Consider the following 22,853-nt stretch of genomic DNA (forward strand, 5'->3'; position numbering starts at 1 on the left):
GCAGCGTCTCCATTTTTTGTGATATCGGGTTGGTTGAGGGCTTATTTTTTGCGTGCCGAGATGACGTTTTTAATGATACCACTTTGGTGCAGATACGAACTTTTGATCGCCCGTTATTGGAATTTAATGGAATATCGCGGCGACGAAAAAAACGTAATTCTGGTGTGTTGACTTTTTTCCCACTACGCCATTTTGCGATCAGGTTAATCCTTTTTTATTGATTAATCGGGGTATTCTGAACGCGACGATACCAAATATGTGTATGTTTGATTTTATTTTTATTTTGAATGGAGGGAAAGGGGGTGATTTGAAATATTTTATTTTTTAATATTTAAATTTTTTTTTTTTTACTTCTGCTATGCTTCAATAGTTTCCATGGGAGACTAGAATCTGGCATAACTCGATCGCCTCTGCTACATAGAGGCGAGATTCAGATCGCTTCTGTAGTAGAATTGCAGACTTGCTATGACCTCGGATTGCCATGCCGACACATCGGTGACCCACGATCACATGACGCAGGTCAGCGGTGAACGCATTTCTGGCGCAATTGCCAGAAGCACCAGTCAGTGTTTGACAGCGGCATTTCAATAATTAATAGCCGTGGGTGGATCGCGATTCCACCTGCAGTATTGCGGGCAAGATGTGGTCTCACCGCCAGAGCCCACATCAAAGGAGGGATACCGACAGTGGCGTACTATTACGCCTGATGCCAGTAAGGGGTTAAGCACAGATAATGTAGTAAATGTCACCTGCAGTCCTATGTAACACCACATATGACACAGTGATAACTCTCTGAGTACAGATAATGTAGTAGATGTCACCTGCAGTCCCATGTAACACCACAGATAACATAGTGATAACTCTCTGAGTACAGATAATGTAGTAAATGTCACCTGCAGTCCTATGTAACACCACAGATAACACACTGATAACTCTCTGAGTACAGATAATGTAGTAGATGTCACCTGCAGTCCTATGTAACACCACAGATAACACAGTGATAACTCTCTGAGTACAGATAATGTAGTAAATGTCACCTGCAGTCCTATGTAACACCACAGATAACACAGTGATAACTCTCTGAGTACAGGTAATGTAGTAGATGTCACCTGCAGTCCTATGTAACACCACAGATAACACAGTGATAACTCTCTGAGTACAGATAATGTAGTAGATGTCACCTGCAGTCCTATGTAACACCACAGATAGCACAGTGATAACTCTCTGAGTACAGATAATGTAGTAAATGTCACCTGCAGTCCTATGTAACACCACAGATAACACAGTGGTAACTCTCTGGGTACAGATAATGTAGTAGATGTCACCTGCAGTCCTATGTAACACCACAGATAACACAGTGATAACTCTCTGAGTACAGATAATGTAGTAGATGTCACCTGCAGTCCTATGTAACACCACAGATAACACAGTGATAACTCTCTGAGTACAGATAATGTAGTAGATGTCACCTGCAGTCCTATGTAACACCACAGATAACACAGTGATAACTCTCTGAGTACAGATAATGTAGTAGATGTCACCTGCAGTCCTATGTAACACCACAGATAACACAGTGATAACACTCTCAGTATAGATAATGTAGTAGATGTCACCTGCAGTCCTATGTAACAGCACAGATAACATAGTGATAACCCTCTGAGTACAGATAATGTAGTAGATGTCACCTGCAGTCCTATGTAACACCACAGATAACACAGTGATAACTCTCTGAGTACAGATAATGTAGTAGATGTCACCTGCAGTCCTATGTAACACCACAGATAACACAGTGATAACTCTCTAAGTACAGATAATGTAGTAGATGTCACCTGCAGTCCTATGTAACACCACAGATTACACAGTGATAACTCTCTGAGTACAGATAATGTAGTAGATGTCACCTGCAGTCCTATGTAACACCACAGATAACACAGTGATAACTCTCTGAGTACAGATAATGTAGTATATGTCACCTGCAGTCCTATGTAACACCACAGATAACACAGTGATATCTCTCTGAGTACAGATAATGTAGTAGATGTCACCTGCAGTCCTATGTAACACCACAGATAACACAGTGATAACTCTCTGAGTACAGATAATGCAGTAGATGTCACCTGCAGTCCTATGTAACACCACAGATAACACAGTAATAACTCTCTGAGTACAGATAATGTAGTAGATGTCACCTGCAGTCCTATGTAACACCACAGATAACACAGTGATAACTCTCTGAGTACAGATAATGCAGTAGATGTCACCTGCAGTCCTATGTAACACCACAGATAACACAGTGATAACTCTCTGAGTACAGGTAATGTAGTAGATGTCACCTGCAGTCCTATGTAACATCACAGATAACACACTGATAACTCTCTGAGTACAGATAATGTAGTAGATGTCACCTGCAGTCCTATGTAACATCACAGATAACACAGTGATAACTCTCTGAGTACAGATAATGTAGTAGATGTCACCTGCAGTCCTATGTAACACCACAGATAACACAGTGATATCTCTCCGAGTACAGGTAATGTAGTAGATGTCACCTGCAGTCCTATGTAACACCACAGATAACACAGTGATAACTTTCTGAGTACAGATAATGTAGTAGATGTCACCTGCAGTCCTATGTAACACCACAGATAACACAGTAATAACTCTCTGAGTACAGGTAATGTAGTAGATGTCACCTGCAGTCCTATGTAACATCACAGATAACACAGTGATAACTCTCTGAGTACAGATAATGTAGTAGATGTCACCTGCAGTCCTATGTAACACCACAGATGACACAGTGATATCTCTCCGAGTACAGGTAATGTAGTAGATGTCACCTGCAGTCCTATGTAACATCACAGATAACACACTGATAACTCTCTGAGTACAGATAATGTAGTAGATGTCACCTGCAGTCCTATGTAACATCACAGATAACACAGTGATAACTCTCTGAGTACAGATAATGTAGTAAATGTCACCTGCAGTCCTATGTAACACCACATATGACACAGTGATAACTCTCTGAGTACAGATAATGTAGTAGATGTCACCTGCAGTCCCATGTAACACCACAGATAACATAGTGATAACTCTCTGAGTACAGATAATGTAGTAAATGTCACCTGCAGTCCTATGTAACACCACAGATAACACACTGATAACTCTCTGAGTACAGATAATGTAGTAGATGTCACCTGCAGTCCTATGTAACACCACAGATAACACAGTGATAACTCTCTGAGTACAGATAATGTAGTAAATGTCACCTGCAGTCCTATGTAACACCACAGATAACACAGTGATAACTCTCTGAGTACAGGTAATGTAGTAGATGTCACCTGCAGTCCTATGTAACACCACAGATAACACAGTGATAACTCTCTGAGTACAGATAATGTAGTAGATGTCACCTGCAGTCCTATGTAACACCACAGATAGCACAGTGATAACTCTCTGAGTACAGATAATGTAGTAAATGTCACCTGCAGTCCTATGTAACACCACAGATAACACAGTGGTAACTCTCTGGGTACAGATAATGTAGTAGATGTCACCTGCAGTCCTATGTAACACCACAGATAACACAGTGATAACTCTCTGAGTACAGATAATGTAGTAGATGTCACCTGCAGTCCTATGTAACACCACAGATAACACAGTGATAACTCTCTGAGTACAGATAATGTAGTAGATGTCACCTGCAGTCCTATGTAACACCACAGATAACACAGTGATAACTCTCTGAGTACAGATAATGTAGTAGATGTCACCTGCAGTCCTATGTAACACCACAGATAACACAGTGATAACACTCTCAGTATAGATAATGTAGTAGATGTCACCTGCAGTCCTATGTAACAGCACAGATAACATAGTGATAACCCTCTGAGTACAGATAATGTAGTAGATGTCACCTGCAGTCCTATGTAACACCACAGATAACACAGTGATAACTCTCTGAGTACAGATAATGTAGTAGATGTCACCTGCAGTCCTATGTAACACCACAGATAACACAGTGATAACTCTCTAAGTACAGATAATGTAGTAGATGTCACCTGCAGTCCTATGTAACACCACAGATTACACAGTGATAACTCTCTGAGTACAGATAATGTAGTAGATGTCACCTGCAGTCCTATGTAACACCACAGATAACACAGTGATAACTCTCTGAGTACAGATAATGTAGTATATGTCACCTGCAGTCCTATGTAACACCACAGATAACACAGTGATATCTCTCTGAGTACAGATAATGTAGTAGATGTCACCTGCAGTCCTATGTAACACCACAGATAACACAGTGATAACTCTCTGAGTACAGATAATGCAGTAGATGTCACCTGCAGTCCTATGTAACACCACAGATAACACAGTAATAACTCTCTGAGTACAGATAATGTAGTAGATGTCACCTGCAGTCCTATGTAACACCACAGATAACACAGTGATAACTCTCTGAGTACAGATAATGCAGTAGATGTCACCTGCAGTCCTATGTAACACCACAGATAACACAGTGATAACTCTCTGAGTACAGGTAATGTAGTAGATGTCACCTGCAGTCCTATGTAACATCACAGATAACACACTGATAACTCTCTGAGTACAGATAATGTAGTAGATGTCACCTGCAGTCCTATGTAACATCACAGATAACACAGTGATAACTCTCTGAGTACAGATAATGTAGTAGATGTCACCTGCAGTCCTATGTAACACCACAGATAACACAGTGATATCTCTCCGAGTACAGGTAATGTAGTAGATGTCACCTGCAGTCCTATGTAACACCACAGATAACACAGTGATAACTTTCTGAGTACAGATAATGTAGTAGATGTCACCTGCAGTCCTATGTAACACCACAGATAACACAGTAATAACTCTCTGAGTACAGGTAATGTAGTAGATGTCACCTGCAGTCCTATGTAACATCACAGATAACACAGTGATAACTCTCTGAGTACAGATAATGTAGTAGATGTCACCTGCAGTCCTATGTAACACCACAGATGACACAGTGATATCTCTCCGAGTACAGGTAATGTAGTAGATGTCACCTGCAGTCCTATGTAACATCACAGATAACACACTGATAACTCTCTGAGTACAGATAATGTAGTAGATGTCACCTGCAGTCCTATGTAACATCACAGATAACACAGTGATAACTCTCTGAGTACAGATAATGTAGTAGATGTCACCTGCAGTCCTATGTAACACCACAGATGACACAGTGATATCTCTCCGAGTACAGGTAATGTAGTAGATGTCACCTGCAGTCCTATGTAACACCACAGATAACACAGTGATAACTTTCTGAGTACAGATAATGTAGTAGATGTCACCTGCAGTCCTATGTAACACCACAGATAACACAGTAATAACTCTCTGAGTACAGGTAATGTAGTAGATGTCACCTGCAGTCCTATGTAACATCACAGATAACACACTGATAACTCTCTGAGTACAGATAATGTAGTAGATGTCACCTGCAGTCCTATGTAACACCACAGATGACACAGTGATAACTTTCTGAGTACAGATAATGTAGTAGATGTCACCTGCAGTCCTATGTAACACCACAGATAACACAGTAATAACTCTCTGAGTACAGATAATGTAGTAGATGTCACCTGCAGTCCTATGTAACACCACAGATGACACAGTGATATCTCTCCGAGTACAGGTAATGTAGTAGATGTCACCTGCAGTCCTATGTAACACCACAGATAACACAGTGATAACTTTCTGAGTACAGATAATGTAGTAGATGTCACATGCAGTCCTATGTAACACCACAGATAACACAGTAATAACTCTCTGAGTACAGGTAATGTAGTAGATGTCACCTGCAGTCCTATGTAACATCACAGATAACACAGTGATAACTCTCTGAGTACAGATAATGTAGTAGATGTCACCTGCAGTCCTATGTAACACCACAGATAACACACTGATAACTCTCTGAGTACAGATAATGTAGTAGATGTCACCTGCAGTCCTATGTAACACCACAGATGACACAGTGATAACTTTCTGAGTACAGATAATGTAGTAGATGTCACCTGCAGTCCTATGTAACACCACAGATAACACAGTAATAACTCTCTGAGTACAGATAATGTAGTAGATGTCACCTGCAGTCCTATGTAACACCACAGATAACACACTGATAACTCTCTGAGTACAGATAATGTAGTAGATGTCACCTGCAGTCCTATGTAACACCATAGATAACACAGTGATAACTCTCTGAGTACAGATAATGTAGTAGATGTCACCTGCAGTCCTATGTAACACCACAGATAACACAGTGATAACTCTCTGAGTACAGATAATGTAGTAGATGTCACCTGCAGTCCTATGTAACACCACAGATAACACAGTGATAACTCTCTGAGTACAGATAATGTAGTAGATGTCACCTGCAGTCCTATGTAACACCACAGATAACACAGTGATAACTCTCTGAGTACAGATAATGCAGTAGATGTCACCTGCAGTCCTATGTAACACCACAGATAACACAGTGATAACTCTCTGAGTACAGATAATGTAGTAGATGTCACCTGCAGTCCTATGTAACACCACAGATAACACAGTGATAACTCTCTGAGTACAGATAATGTAGTAGATGTCACCTGCAGTCCTATGTAACATCACAGATAACACACTGATAACTCTCTGAGTACAGATAGTGTAGTAGATGTCACCTGCAGTCCTATGTAACACCACAGATAACACAGTGATAACTCTCTGAGTACAGATAATGTAGTAGATGTCACCTGCAGTCCTATGTAACACCACAGATAACACAGTGATAACTCTCTGAGTACAGATAGTGTAGTAGATGTCACCTGCAGTCCTATGTAACACCACAGATAACACAGTGATAACTCTCTGAGTACAGATAATGTAGCAGATGTCACCCGCAGTCCTATGTAACACCACAGATAACACAGTGATAACTCTCTGAGTACAGATAATGTAGTAGATGTCACCTGCAGTCCTATGTAACACCACAGATAACCCAGTGATAACTCTCTGAGTACAGATAATGTAGTAGATGTCACCTGCAGTCCTATGTAACATCACAGATAACACAGTGATAACTCTCTGAGTACAGATAATGTAGTAGATGTCACCTGCAGTCCTATGTAACACCACAGATAACACACTGATAACTCTCTGAGTACAGATAATGTAGTAGATGTCACCTGCAGTCCTATGTAACACCACAGATGACACAGTGATAACTTTCTGAGTACAGATAATGTAGTAGATGTCACCTGCAGTCCTATGTAACACCACAGATAACACAGTAATAACTCTCTGAGTACAGATAATGTAGTAGATGTCACCTGCAGTCCTATGTAACACCACAGATAACACACTGATAACTCTCTGAGTACAGATAATGTAGTAGATGTCACCTGCAGTCGTATGTAACACCATAGATAACACAGTGATAACTCTCTGAGTACAGATAATGTAGTAGATGTCACCTGCAGTCCTATGTAACACCACAGATAACACAGTGATAACTCTCTGAGTACAGATAATGTAGTAGATGTCACCTGCAGTCCTATGTAACACCACAGATAACACAGTGATAACTCTCTGAGTACAGATAATGTAGTAGATGTCACCTGCAGTCCTATGTAACACCACAGATAACACAGTGATAACTCTCTGAGTACAGATAATGCAGTAGATGTCACCTGCAGTCCTATGTAACACCACAGATAACACAGTGATAACTCTCTGAGTACAGATAATGTAGTAGATGTCACCTGCAGTCCTATGTAACACCACAGATAACACAGTGATAACTCTCTGAGTACAGATAATGTAGTAGATGTCACCTGCAGTCCTATGTAACATCACAGATAACACACTGATAACTCTCTGAGTACAGATAGTGTAGTAGATGTCACCTGCAGTCCTATGTAACACCACAGATAACACAGTGATAACTCTCTGAGTACAGATAATGTAGTAGATGTCACCTGCAGTCCTATGTAACACCACAGATAACACAGTGATAACTCTCTGAGTACAGATAATGTAGCAGATGTCACCCGCAGTCCTATGTAACACCACAGATAACACAGTGATAACTCTCTGAGTACAGATAGTGTAGTAGATGTCACCTGCAGTCCTATGTAACACCACAGATAACACAGTAATAACTCTCTGAGTACAGATAATGTAGTAGATGTCACCTGCAGTCCTATGTAACACCACAGATAACACACTGATAACTCTCTGAGTACAGATAATGTAGTAGATGTCACCTGCAGTCCTATGTAACACCACAGATAACACAGTGATATCTCTCTGAGTACAGATAATGTAGCAGATGTCACCTGCAGTCCTATGTAACACCACAGATAACACAGTGATAACTCTCTGAGTACAGATAATGTAGTAGATGTCACCTGCAGTCCTATGTAACACCACAGATAACACAGTGATAACTCTCTGAGTACAGATAGTGTAGTAGATGTCACCTGCAGTCCTATGTAACACCACAGATAACACAGTGATAACTCTCTGAGTACAGATAATGCAGTAGATGTCACCTGCAGTCCTATGTAACACCACAGATAACACAGTGATAACTCTCTGAGTACAGATAATGTAGTAGATGTCACCTGCAGTCCTATGTAACACCACAGATAACACAGTGATAACTCTCTGAGTACAGATAATGTAGCAGATGTCACCTGCAGTCCTATGTAACACCACAGATAACACAGTGATATCTCTGAGTACAGATAATGTAGTAGGTGCCACCTGCAGTCCTATGTAACACCCCAGATAACACAGTGATAACTCTCTGGGTACAGATAATGTAGTAGATGTCACCTGCAGTCCTATGTAACACCACAGATAACACAGTGATAACTCTCTGAGTACAGATAGTGTAGTAGATGTCACCTGCAGTCCTATGTAACACCACAGATAACACAGTGATAACTCTCTGAGTACAGATAGTGTAGTAGATGTCACCTGCAGTCCTATGTAACACCACAGATAACACAGTGATAACTCTCTGAGTACAGATAATGTAGTAGATGTCACCTGCAGTCCTATGTAACACCACAGATAACACAGTGATAACACTCTCAGTATAGATAATGTAGTAGATGTCACCTGCAGTCCTATGTAACAGCACAGATAACATAGTGATAACCCTCTGAGTACAGATAATGTAGTAGATGTCACCTGCAGTCCTATGTAACACCACAGATAACACAGTGATAACTCTCTGAGTACAGATAATGTAGTAGATGTCACCTGCAGTCCTATGTAACACCACAGATAACACAGTGATAACTCTCTAAGTACAGATAATGTAGTAGATGTCACCTGCAGTCCTATGTAACACCACAGATTACACAGTGATAACTCTCTGAGTACAGATAATGTAGTAGATGTCACCTGCAGTCCTATGTAACACCACAGATAACACAGTGATAACTCTCTGAGTACAGATAATGTAGTAGATGTCACCTGCAGTCCTATGTAACACCACAGATAACACAGTGATATCTCTCTGAGTACAGATAATGTAGTAGATGTCACCTGCAGTCCTATGTAACACCACAGATAACACAGTGATAACTCTCTGAGTACAGATAATGCAGTAGATGTCACCTGCAGTCCTATGTAACACCACAGATAACACAGTAATAACTCTCTGAGTACAGATAATGTAGTAGATGTCACCTGCAGTCCTATGTAACACCACAGATAACACAGTGATAACTCTCTGAGTACAGATAATGTAGTAGATGTCACCTGCAGTCCTATGTAACACCACAGATAACACAGTGATAACTCTCTGAGTACAGATAATGCAGTAGATGTCACCTGCAGTCCTATGTAACACCACAGATAACACAGTGATAACTCTCTGAGTACAGGTAATGTAGTAGATGTCACCTGCAGTCCTATGTAACATCACAGATAACACACTGATAACTCTCTGAGTACAGATAATGTAGTAGATGTCACCTGCAGTCCTATGTAACACCACAGATGACACAGTGATATCTCTCCGAGTACAGGTAATGTAGTAGATGTCACCTGCAGTCCTATGTAACACCACAGATAACACAGTGATAACTTTCTGAGTACAGATAATGTAGTAGATGTCACCTGCAGTCCTATGTAACACCACAGATAACACAGTAATAACTCTCTGAGTACAGGTAATGTAGTAGATGTCACCTGCAGTCCTATGTAACACCACAGATAACACAGTGATATCTCTGAGTACAGATAATGTAGCAGATGTCACCTGCAGTCCTATGTAACACCACAGATAACACACTGATAACTCTCTGAGTACAGATAATGTAGTAGATGTCACCTGCAGTCCTATGTAACACCACAGATGACACAGTGATAACTTTCTGAGTACAGATAATGTAGTAGATGTCACCTGCAGTCCTATGTAACACCACAGATAACACAGTAATAACTCTCTGAGTACAGATAATGTAGTAGATGTCACCTGCAGTCCTATGTAACACCACAGATAACACACTGATAACTCTCTGAGTACAGATAATGTAGTAGATGTCACCTGCAGTCCTATGTAACATCACAGATAACACACTGATAACTCTCTGAGTACAGATAATGTAGTAGATGTCACCTTCAGTCCTATGTAACACCACAGATGACACAGTGATATCTCTCCGAGTACAGGTAATGTAGTAGATGTCACCTGCAGTCCTATGTAACACCACAGATAACACAGTGATAACTTTCTGAGTACAGATAATGTAGTAGATGTCACCTGCAGTCCTATGTAACACCACAGATAACACAGTAATAACTCTCTGAGTACAGGTAATGTAGTAGATGTCACCTGCAGTCCTATGTAACATCACAGATAACACACTGATAACTCTCTGAGTACAGATAATGTAGTAGATGTCACCTGCAGTCCTATGTAACACCACAGATGACACAGTGATAACTTTCTGAGTACAGATAATGTAGTAGATGTCACCTGCAGTCCTATGTAACACCACAGATAACACAGTAATAACTCTCTGAGTACAGATAATGTAGTAGATGTCACCTGCAGTCCTATGTAACACCACAGATAACACACTGATAACTCTCTGAGTACAGATAATGTAGTAGATGTCACCTGCAGTCCTATGTAACACCATAGATAACACAGTGATAACTCTCTGAGTACAGATAATGTAGTAGATGTCACCTGCAGTCCTATGTAACACCACAGATAACACAGTGATAACTCTCTGAGTACAGATAATGTAGTAGATGTCACCTGCAGTCCTATGTAACACCACAGATAACACAGTGATAACTCTCTGAGTACAGATAATGTAGTAGATGTCACCTGCAGTCCTATGTAACACCACAGATAACACAGTGATAACTCTCTGAGTACAGATAATGCAGTAGATGTCACCTGCAGTCCTATGTAACACCACAGATAACACAGTGATAACTCTCTGAGTACAGATAATGTAGTAGATGTCACCTGCAGTCCTATGTAACACCACAGATAACACAGTGATAACTCTCTGAGTACAGATAATGTAGTAGATGTCACCTGCAGTCCTATGTAACACCACAGATAACACAGTGATAACTCTCTGAGTACAGATAGTGTAGTAGATGTCACCTGCAGTCCTATGTAACACCACAGATAACACAGTGATAACTCTCTGAGTACAGATAATGTAGTAGATGTCACCTGCAGTCCTATGTAACACCACAGATAACACAGTGATAACTCTCTGAGTACAGATAATGTAGTAGATGTCACCTGCAGTCCTATGTAACATCACAGATAACACACTGATAACTCTCTGAGTACAGATAGTGTAGTAGATGTCACCTGCAGTCCTATGTAACACCACAGATAACACAGTGATAACTCTCTGAGTACAGATAATGTAGTAGATGTCACCTGCAGTCCTATGTAACACCACAGATAACACAGTGATAACTCTCTGAGTACAGATAGTGTAGTAGATGTCACCTGCAGTCCTATGTAACACCACAGATAACACAGTGATAACTCTCTGAGTACAGATAATGTAGTAGATGTCACCTGCAGTCCTATGTAACACCACAGATAACACAGTGATAACTCTCTGAGTACAGATAATGTAGTAGATGTCACCTGCAGTCCTATGTAACACCACAGATAACACAGTGATAACTCTCTGAGTACAGATAGTGTAGTAGATGTCACCTGCAGTCCTATGTAACACCACAGATAACACAGTGATAACTCTCTGAGTACAGATAATGCAGTAGATGTCACCTGCAGTCCTATGTAACACCACAGATAACACAGTGATAACTCTCTGAGTACAGATAATGTAGTAGATGTCACCTGCAGTCCTATGTAACACCACAGATAACACAGTGATAACTCTCTGAGTACAGATAGTGTAGTAGATGTCACCTGCAGTCCTATGTAACACCACAGATAACACAGTGATAACTCTCTGAGTACAGATAGTGTAGTAGATGTCACCTGCAGTCCTATGTAACACCACAGATAACACAGTGATAACTCTCTGAGTACAGATAATGTAGTAGATGTCACCTGCAGTCCTATGTAACACCACAGATAACACAGTGATAACTCTCTGAGTACAGATAATGTAGTAGATGTCACCTGCAGTCCTATGTAACATCACAGATAACACACTGATAACTCTCTGAGTACAGATAGTGTAGTAGATGTCACCTGCAGTCCTATGTAACACCACAGATAACACAGTGATAACTCTCTGAGTACAGATAATGTAGTAGATGTCACCTGCAGTCCTATGTAACACCACAGATAACACAGTGATAACTCTCTGAGTACAGATAGTGTAGTAGATGTCACCTGCAGTCCTATGTAACACCACAGATAACACAGTGATAACTCTCTGAGTACAGATAATGTAGTAGATGTCACCTGCAGTCCTATGTAACACCACAGATAACACAGTGATAACTCTCTGAGTACAGATAATGTAGTAGATGTCACCTGCAGTCCTATGTAACACCACAGATAACACAGTGATATCTCTCTGAGTACAGATAATGTAGTAGATGTCACCTGCAGTCCTATGTAACACCACAGATAACACAGTGATAACTCTCTGAGTACAGATAATGTAGTAGATTTCGCCCGCAGTCCTATGTAACACCACAGATAACACAGTGATAACTCTCTGAGTACAGATAATGTAGTAGATGTCACCTGCAGTCCTATGTAACACCACAGATAACACAGTGATAACTCTCTGAGTACAGATAATGTAGTAGATGTCACCTGCAGTCCCATGTAACACCACAGATAACACAGTGATAACTCTCTGAGTACAGATAATGTAGTAGATGTCACCTGCAGTCCTATGTAACACCACAGATAACACAGTGATAACTCTCTGAGTACAGATAGTGTAGTAGATGTCACCTGCAGTCCTATGTAACACCACAGATAACACAGTGATAACTCTCTGAGTACAGATAATGTAGTAGATGTCACCTGCAGTCCTATGTAACACCACAGATAACACAGTGATAACTCTCTGAGTACAGATAATGTAGTAGATGTCACCTGCAGTCCTATGTAACACCACAGATAACACAGTGATAACTCTCTGAGTACAGATAATGTAGTAGATGTCACCTGCAGTCCTATGTAACACCACAGATAACACAGTGATAACTCTCTGAGTACAGATAGTGTAGTAGATGTCACCTGCAGTCCTATGTAACACCACAGATAACACAGTGATAACTCTCTGAGTACAGATAATGCAGTAGATGTCACCTGCAGTCCTATGTAACACCACAGATAACACAGTGATAACTCTCTGAGTACAGATAATGTAGTAGATGTCACCTGCAGTCCTATGTAACACCACAGATAACACACTGATAACTCTCTGAGTACAGATAATGTAGTAGATGTCACCTGCAGTCCTATGTAACACCACAGATAACACAGTGATAACTCTCTGAGTACAGATAGTGTAGTAGATGTCACCTGCAGTCCTATGTAACACCACAGATAACACAGTGATAACTCTCTGAGTACAGATAATGTAGTAGATGTCACCTGCAGTCCTATGTAACACCACAGATAACACAGTGATAACTCTCTGAGTACAGATAATGTAGTAGATGTCACCTGCAGTCCTATGTAACACCACAGATAACACAGTGATAACTCTCTGAGTACAGATAATGTAGTAGATGTCACCTGCAGTCCTATGTAACACCACAGATAACACAGTGATAACTCTCTGAGTACAGATAGTGTAGTAGATGTCACCTGCAGTCCTATGTAACACCACAGATAACACAGTGATAACTCTCTGAGTACAGATAATGCAGTAGATGTCACCTGCAGTCCTATGTAACACCACAGATAACACAGTGATAACTCTCTGAGTACAGATAATGTAGTAGATGTCACCTGCAGTCCTATGTAACACCACAGATAACACACTGATAACTCTCTGAGTACAGATAATGTAGTAGATGTCACCTGCAGTCCTATGTAACACCACAGATAACACAGTGATAACTCTCTAAGTACAGATAATGTAGTAGATGTCACCTGCAGTCCTATGTAACACCACAGATAACACAGTGATAACTCTCTGAGTACAGATAATGCAGTAGATGTCACCTGCAGTCCTATGTAACACCACAGATAACACAGTGATAACTCTCTGAGTACAGATAATGTAGTAGATGTCACCTGCAGTCCTATGTAACACCACAGATAACACAGTGATAACTCTCTGAGTACAGATAATGTAGTAGATGTCACCTTCAGTCCTATGTAACACCACAGATAACACAGTGATAACTCTCTGAGTACAGATAATGCAGTAGATGTCACCTGCAGTCCTATGTAACACCACAGATAACACAGTGATAACTCTCTGAGTACAGATAGTGTAGTAGATGTCACCTGCAGTCCTATGTAACACCACAGATAACACAGTGATAACTCTCTGAGTACAAATAATGTAGTAGATGTCACCTGCAGTCCTATGTAACACCACAGATAACACAGTGATATCTCTGAGTACAGATAATGTAGTAGATATCACCTGCAGTCCTATGTAACACCACAGATAACACAGTGATAACTCTCTGAGTACAGATAATGTAGTAGATGTCACCTGCAGTCCTATGTAACACCACAGATAACACAATGATAACTCTCTGAGTACAGATAATGTAGTAAATGTCACCTGCAGTCCTATGTAACACCACAGATGACACAGTGATATCTCTCCGAGTACAGATAATGTAGTAGATGTCACCTGCAGTCCTATGTAACACCACAGATAACACAGTGATAACTCTCTGAGTACAGATAATGCAGTAGATGTCACCTGCAGTCCTATGTAACACCACAGATAACACAGTGATAACTCTCTGAGTACAGATAATGTAGTAGATGTCACCTGCAGTCCTATGTAACACCACAGATAACACAGTGATAACTCTCTGAGTACAGATAATGTAGTAGATGTCACCTGCAGTCCTATGTAACACCACAGATAACACAGTGATATCTCTCTGAGTACAGATAATGTAGTAAATGTCACCTGCAGTCCTATGTAACACCACAGATAACACAGTGATAACTCTCTGAGTACAGATAATGTAGTAGATGTCACCTGCAGTCCTATGTAACGCCACAGATAACACAGTGATATCTCTCTGAGTACAGATAATGTAGTAGATGTCACCTGCAGTCCTATGTAACACCACAGATAACACAGTGATAACTCTCTGAGTACAGATAATGTAGTAGATGTCACCTGCAGTCCTATGTAACACCACAGATAACACAGTGATATCTCTGAGTACAGATAATGTAGTAGGTGCCACCTGCAGTCCTATGTAACACCCCAGATAACACAGTGATAACTCTCTGGGTACAGATAATGTAGTAGATGTCACCTGCAGTCCTATGTAACACCACAGATAACACAGTGATAAGTCTCTGAGTACAGATAATGTAGTAGATGTCACCTGCAGTCCTATGTAACGCCACAGATAACACAGTGATAACTCTCTGAGTACAGATAATGTAGTAGATGTCACCTGCAGTCCTATGTAACACCACAGATAACACAGTGATAACTCTCTGAGTACAGATAATGTAGCAGATGTCACCTGCAGTCCTATGTAACACCACAGATAACACAGTGATAACTCTCTGAGTACAGATAATGTAGTAGATGTCACCTGCAGTCCTATGTAACACCCCAGATAACACAGTGATAACTCTCTGGGTACAGATAATGTAGTAGATGTCACCTGCAGTCCTATGTAACACCACAGATAACACAGTGATAACTCTCTGAGTACAGATAATGTAGTAGATGTCACCTGCAGTCCTATGTAACACCACAGATAACACAGTGATAACTCTCTGGGTACAGATAATGTAGTAGATGTCACCTGCAGTCCTATGTAACACCACAGATAACACAGTGATAACTCTCTGAGTACAGATAATGTAGCAGATGTCACCTGCAGTCCTATGTAACACCACAGATAACACAGTGATATCTCTGAGTACAGATAATGTAGTAGGTGCCACCTGCAGTCCTATGTAACACCCCAGATAACACAGTGATAACTCTCTGGGTACAGATAATGTAGTAGGTGCCACCTGCAGTCCTATGTAACACCCCAGATAACACAGTGATAACTCTCTGAGTACAGATAGTGTAGTAGATGTCACCTGCAGTCCTATGTAACACCACAGATAACACAGTGATAACTCTCTGAGTACAGATAGTGTAGTAGATGTCACCTGCAGTCCTATGTAACACCACAGATAACACAGTGATAACTCTCTGAGTACAGATAATGGGGTAGATGTCACCTGCAGTCCTATGTAACACCACAGATAACACAGTGATAACTACAGATAATGCAGCAGATGTCATCTACAACACTTGGTGATACATATATTGTTACATTATCTCTTACATAGGACTGACTATCAGCTTGCTGCACTGTAATGATGATTATTAGCATTATATTTATAATAGTGATAGTTGTGAATCTTCCGCAGTCTCTGGAGCATCTCGGGGTCACCTTCCCCGTACTTCACCTGCAGGGTCTTCTTTTGGGGGTGGTTTAAGGCTCCTCGGTGTTTTCTCCGCTCAGGTATTCCGTTTCGTCTGATCTCTCACATTTATATCTTCATGTCGGACAGGTGCGCTCGCTTAATTATTAATATTTTATTAGTGACTCATTGCAGAAAAAAACAATTCTGTGGAAAGGCAGTTTCATAAGTCGTTCTCAGGAAAGTTTTCTTATCATAAACTCCCCCCTTTCTGAGCTCCATAGTCTCCATGTGGGGGCGTCTCAGTCCGGCCCGGTTCTGCTCTGCCCTTATTCACATTGATGTCGTCAGTAGGATCCAGTATGTTTTCATAGGACCAATTGATCATTGCATTTTTGTGCTCATAGTTGCACATTGTGTGTTAATCCACTACCAAGCTATCGGGGATACTTATATTTGTATTTTGATATTTGTATAATAAGTAAATGAAACTTCTGTGAAATCAAACCGTCCACTTAGGAAGCGACACTGATTCGCAATCAATTTCTCATGCTGTTGTGCAAATGGAATAGACAACAGATGGAAATTATTGGCAATTATCAAGACCCCCTCAATAATGGAGTGGTTCTGCAGGTGGGGACCACAGACCACATCTCAGTACCAATGCTTTCTGGCCGATGTTTTGGTCACTTTTGAATGTTGGTTGTGCTTTCACACTTGTGGTAGCATGAGACGGACTCTACAACCCACACAAGTGGTTCAGATAGTGAAGCTCATCCAGGATGGCACATCAATGTGAGCTGTGGCAAGAAGATTTGCTGTGTCTGTCAGCGTAGTGTCCAGAGGCTGGAGGAGATACCAGGAGACAGGCCAGTACACCAGGAGACGTGGAGGGGGCCGTAAGAGGGCAACATCCCAGCAGCAGGACCACTACCTTAACCTTTGTGCAAGTACGAACAGGAGGAGCACTGCCGGAGCCCTGCCAAATGACCTCCATTAGGCCACAAATGTGCATGTGTCTGCACAAATGGTTAGAAACCGACTCCATGAGTATGGTCTGAGTGCTCGACGTCCACAGGTGGGGGTTGTGCTATAACCCAACACAGTGCAGGACACTTGGCATTTGCCACAGAACACCAGGGTTGGTAAATTCGCCACTGGCGCCCTCTGCTCTTCACAGATGAAAGCAGGTTCACCCTGACCACATGTGACAAACGTGACAGACTTGACAGAGTCTGGAGACGCCGCGGAGAGCGATCTGCCTGCAACATCCTTCAGCATGACCAGTTTGGCAGTGAGTCAGTAATGGTGTGGGGTGGCATTTCTTTGGCAGGCCGCACAGTCCTCCATGTGCTCACCAGAGGTAGCTTGACTGCCATTAGGTACCGAGATGAGATCCTCAGACCCCTTGTGAGACCATATGCTGGTGCGGTTGGCCCTGGGTTCCTCCTAATGCAGGACAGTGCCAGACCTCAAGTGGCTGGAGTGTGTCAGCAGTTCCTGCAAGATGAAGGCATTGAAGCTATGGACTGGCCCGCCTGTTCCCCAGACCTGAATCCGATTGAACACATCTGGGACATCATGTCTCGCTCCATCCACCAACATCACGTTGCACCACAGACTGTCCAGGAGTTGGCGGATGCTTTAGTCCAGGTCTGAGAGGAGATCCCTCAGGAGACCATCTGCCGCCTCATCAGGAGCATGCCCAGGCGTTGTACAGTAGGGAGGTCATACAGGCACGTGGAGGCCACACGCACTACTGAGCATTATTTCCTTGTCGTGAGGCATTTCCACTGAAGTTGGATCAGCCTGCAATTTGATTTTCCTCTTTGATTTTGAGCATCATTCCAAATCCAGACCTCCATGGGATATTAATTTTGATTTACATTGATAATTGTTATGTTTTATTATTCTGAATGATTCATTCCACTATGCAATGGATAAAAATGTACAACTGGAATATTTCATTCAGAGATATCTAGGAAGTGGGATTTTAGTGTTCCCTTTATTTTTTAGAGCAGTGTATTTGGTTTTTTTCCATAACAGGCATTGGAAGTTTTGACATTAGCTTTATAGTAAGCAGGTGAAAGATTATGTTCTGGTGATTCCCACTCTGGGTTTTAAATTGTTTTAATTGTTAACTAATTGTTATGTGTTTTATCCTTTTTTAACTATTTTGATTAATAAATATTTAGTTAATTTAAGGTGTCCGCTCTTTAACATGTCTTTTTCTTCTTTGTACGGCAAACATAACTTCTCACCTCTAGCCTCAATGTAATAATAATAATAATAATAATTTTTATTTATATAGCGCCAACATATTCCGCAGCGCTTTACAAATTATAGAGGGGACTTGCACAGACAATAGACATTACAGCATAACAGAATTACAGTTCAAAACAGATACCAGGAGGAATGAGGGCCCTGCTGCTCGCAAGCTACAAACTATGAGGAAAAGGGGAGACACGAGAGGTGGATGGTAACAATTTCTTTAGTTATTCGGACCGGCCATAGTGTAAGGCTCGGGTGTTCATGTAAAGCTGCATGAACCAGTTATCTGCCTAAGTATGTAACAGTACAGACACAGAGGGATATTACCTGCATAAAGTGAATGAGAACATCCATTTTTATTTATTTATTTATTTTTTAAATAGGCCACACAGGGATCGTTAGGTTAATGCGTTGAGGCGGTAGGCCAGTCTGAACAAATGAGTTTTTAGGGCACGCTTAAAACTGTGGGGATTGGGGATTAATCGCATTAACCTAGGTAGTGCATTCCAAAGAATCGGCGCAGCACGTGTAAAGTCTTGGAGACGGGAGTGGGAGGTTCTGATTATTGAGGATGCTAACCTGAGGTCATTAGCGGAGCGGAGGGCACGGGTAGGGTGGTAGACTGAGACCAGAGAGGAGATGTAGGGTGGTGCTGAGCCATGGAGTGCTTTGTGGATGAGGGTAGTAGTTTTGTACTGGATTCTGGAGTGGATGGGTAGCCAGTGTAATGACTGGCACAAGGTAGAGGCATCGGTGTAACGGTTGGTGAAGAATATGATCCTGGCAGCAGCATTCAGGACAGATTGGAGCGGGGAGAGTTTGGTAAGAGAGAGGCCGATTAGTGAAGAGTTACAATAGTCCAGACGAGAATGAATAAGTGAAACAGTAAGAGTTTTTGCAGAGTCGAAAGTAAGAAAAGGGCGAATTCTAGAAATGTTTTTGAGATGCAGATGAGAAGAGCGAGCCAGTGATCGGATGTGGGGGGTGAATGAAAGGTCAGAATCAAGGATGACCCCAAGGCAGCGGGCATGTTGCTTTGGAGTAATGGTGGAACCGCACACGGAGATGGCAATGTCAGGCAAAGGTAGGTTAGTAGAGGGAGAGAACACGAGGAGTTCAGTTTTTGACAGGTTTAGTTTCAGATAGAGGGAGGACATGATGTTAGAGACAGCGGTAAGACAATCACTGGTGTTTTCTAAAAAGGTCTTCGTGATAACAGGAGAAGAGGTGTATAATTGGGTGTCGTCAGCATAGAGATGGTACTGGAAACCAAATCTACTGATTGAATGTAATCAGCAAGACTAGCAGTCTATGTAAATTAGGCTTCACTTATGAATATTGAGGTTTTTCTCACCAGCATAGACATGTCAGATAGGAGAGTTCTATTCTCAGAGTTGTGATGAAGTGACGACTACAGCGCATTCTCTTGTGAAGGAACAAATTATGAAAGATTCTCCATTTTGTGCTTTGACTCCATTTTGTTTTTGGTTAAAGATAAATTCTGTTATTTACTTAGGTAGAAGGTTACAGCTGCTATGAAATAACTCTGTCCTGTTTCTCACGAAGATAACATTTTGTTATTCAGCTAGTCTATGGTTCATAATTGGTATAAAGACCTTGAATATTCTGACTCGAATGAGCAAGATAAGAGACTCGTGGGTGTATCGCTATACAAGACTGAGGCATCTGTTAATATGTTTTTCTATGCCAAAAAGACATGACCATATCTGTAGTTTCCATTTTTCCTGTATCCTCATGGGTTAAGTTTTTCCTGTATTCTTATAGGTTAAGAACTGTGAGCGTATTCTTATGCTGATTGGTTGAAGTATAATTTCTATGACTATGAAAACTCATACACAATAAACGGGGCCCAGAGATCTGCTCGATCCCCCACACTGAGGCACGAGTCTCCGTCTGGTCATTTTCAGGTGGAGACAGGTCTGTTACAATTGTGAAGCAAGAAGACCCGGAGTTGTAGCCCCCACCTTTCCCTTGCTAAATGCTGACGGCACTTATTATCAGCCACCGCCAGCACCAGTCCCTGCTATGCCTAGTATTGCTAGTGGTTATGAGTATCCACCTCTCCTACTTTAGTTACCCGATTCAGAAACATCCTCCATGGCCTTCTATAGACAAATAGCAGCGAATCGAGAGATTTATTCCACTCCCCGGAGAGATCTGTTACACTTACTCCATGTGAAGGCTGGAGAGGGGTATTTTCCAATTATTGAGGGTGGCATAATGTATAATGTGAACGGGGGAACCTATGAGAGTGATGTTGATTTCTGTAATGCTTTAAAGGTTTGGGCACAAGATAGATTAGCGGACCAAGCTACCTCCCTCACAGATGTCACACAGGACAAGGGGGAGACTGCCGAGAAGTTCTATGGGCGTCTTATGGTAGTATTTAAAGATTTGGGGTTTTCACTGTATAGTAAAGCCCATTCACACCTTTTTGTGGCAGCTTTGATGTCCAGCCTTAAATCTGAATTGAAAGAGGCAATAATGTCAGTTAGATCCGATATTGAGACTTCCACTCCGGACGATGCATTGAAAAAAGTAGTACTAAGTTTTCAGAAGAACTTAACCCACTCTAAATCAGCAGCTGCAGTGATCTCTGCTCGCTCTCTAGCTCCCCCCGCCGCAGCTTCAAGGACGCAGCTCGGTTCCTTATCAGTGGCCCAAGCAACAGACTTTAGCTCCAGCCCCCCTCCCTTACTCAAATCCAGTCTCATATTCCAATATCTATTTTAACCCTATGTCTGGGAATCTCCCTCGCCATGTTAATTCTCAGACCAAGAGCTTGTTTTAACCCCATTATCCCCTATCGCAGCTGACATCCGGCACTATGTGCCAGGAGCGGTCACGGACCGCTCCCGGCACATTAACCCCCGGCACACCGCGATCAAACATGATCGCGATGTGCCGGCGGTGCAGGGAAGCATCGCGCAGGGAGGGGGCTCCCTGCGGGCTTCCCTGAGCCCCCCGCAGCAACGCGATGTGATCGCGTTGCTGCGAGGGTCTTACCTCCCTCCCTGCATCTTCCAGGCCCGGATCCAAGATGGCCGCGGATCCGGGTCCTGCAGGGAGGGAGGTGGCTTCACAGAAGCCTGCTCAGAGCAGGCACTGTGAAGCAGCCTGCACTTCTATCAGATCGGTGATCTGACAGAGTGCTGTGCAAACTGTCAGATCATCGATCTGTGATGTCCCCCCCTGGGACAAAGTAAAAAAGTAAAAAAAAAAATTCCAAATGTGTAAAAAAAATAAAAAAAAATATTCCAAAATAATGAAAAAAAAATATTATTCCTATAAATACATTTCTTTATCTAAATAAAAAAAAACAATAAAAGTACACATATTTAGTATCGCCGCGTCCGTAACGACCCGACCTATAAAATTGGCCCACTAGTTAACCCCTTCAGTAAACACTGTAAGAAAAAAAAAAAACGAGGCAAAA

At 41.7% G+C, this 22,853-nt stretch overlaps 1 protein-coding gene across 1 annotated transcript in view; it reads right to left on the reverse strand.

Annotated features, from left to right (window-relative positions):
• The window catches only part of LOC138638848 (uncharacterized), a 30,864-nt gene extending 13,397 nt beyond the window's left edge, over positions 1-17,467 (reverse strand). The window contains exon 1 of the mRNA XM_069728513.1: positions 17,171-17,467. The gene's annotated coding sequence lies outside the window, so the exon portion shown is untranslated. The remainder of the gene's footprint in view (positions 1-17,170) is intronic.
• Positions 17,468-22,853: the final 5,386 nt, after the last annotated feature.

This window comes from Ranitomeya imitator, chromosome 5 (genome assembly GCF_032444005.1).
Source record: "Ranitomeya imitator isolate aRanImi1 chromosome 5, aRanImi1.pri, whole genome shotgun sequence".
In the NCBI taxonomy this organism is placed as follows: domain Eukaryota; kingdom Metazoa; phylum Chordata; class Amphibia; order Anura; family Dendrobatidae; genus Ranitomeya; species Ranitomeya imitator.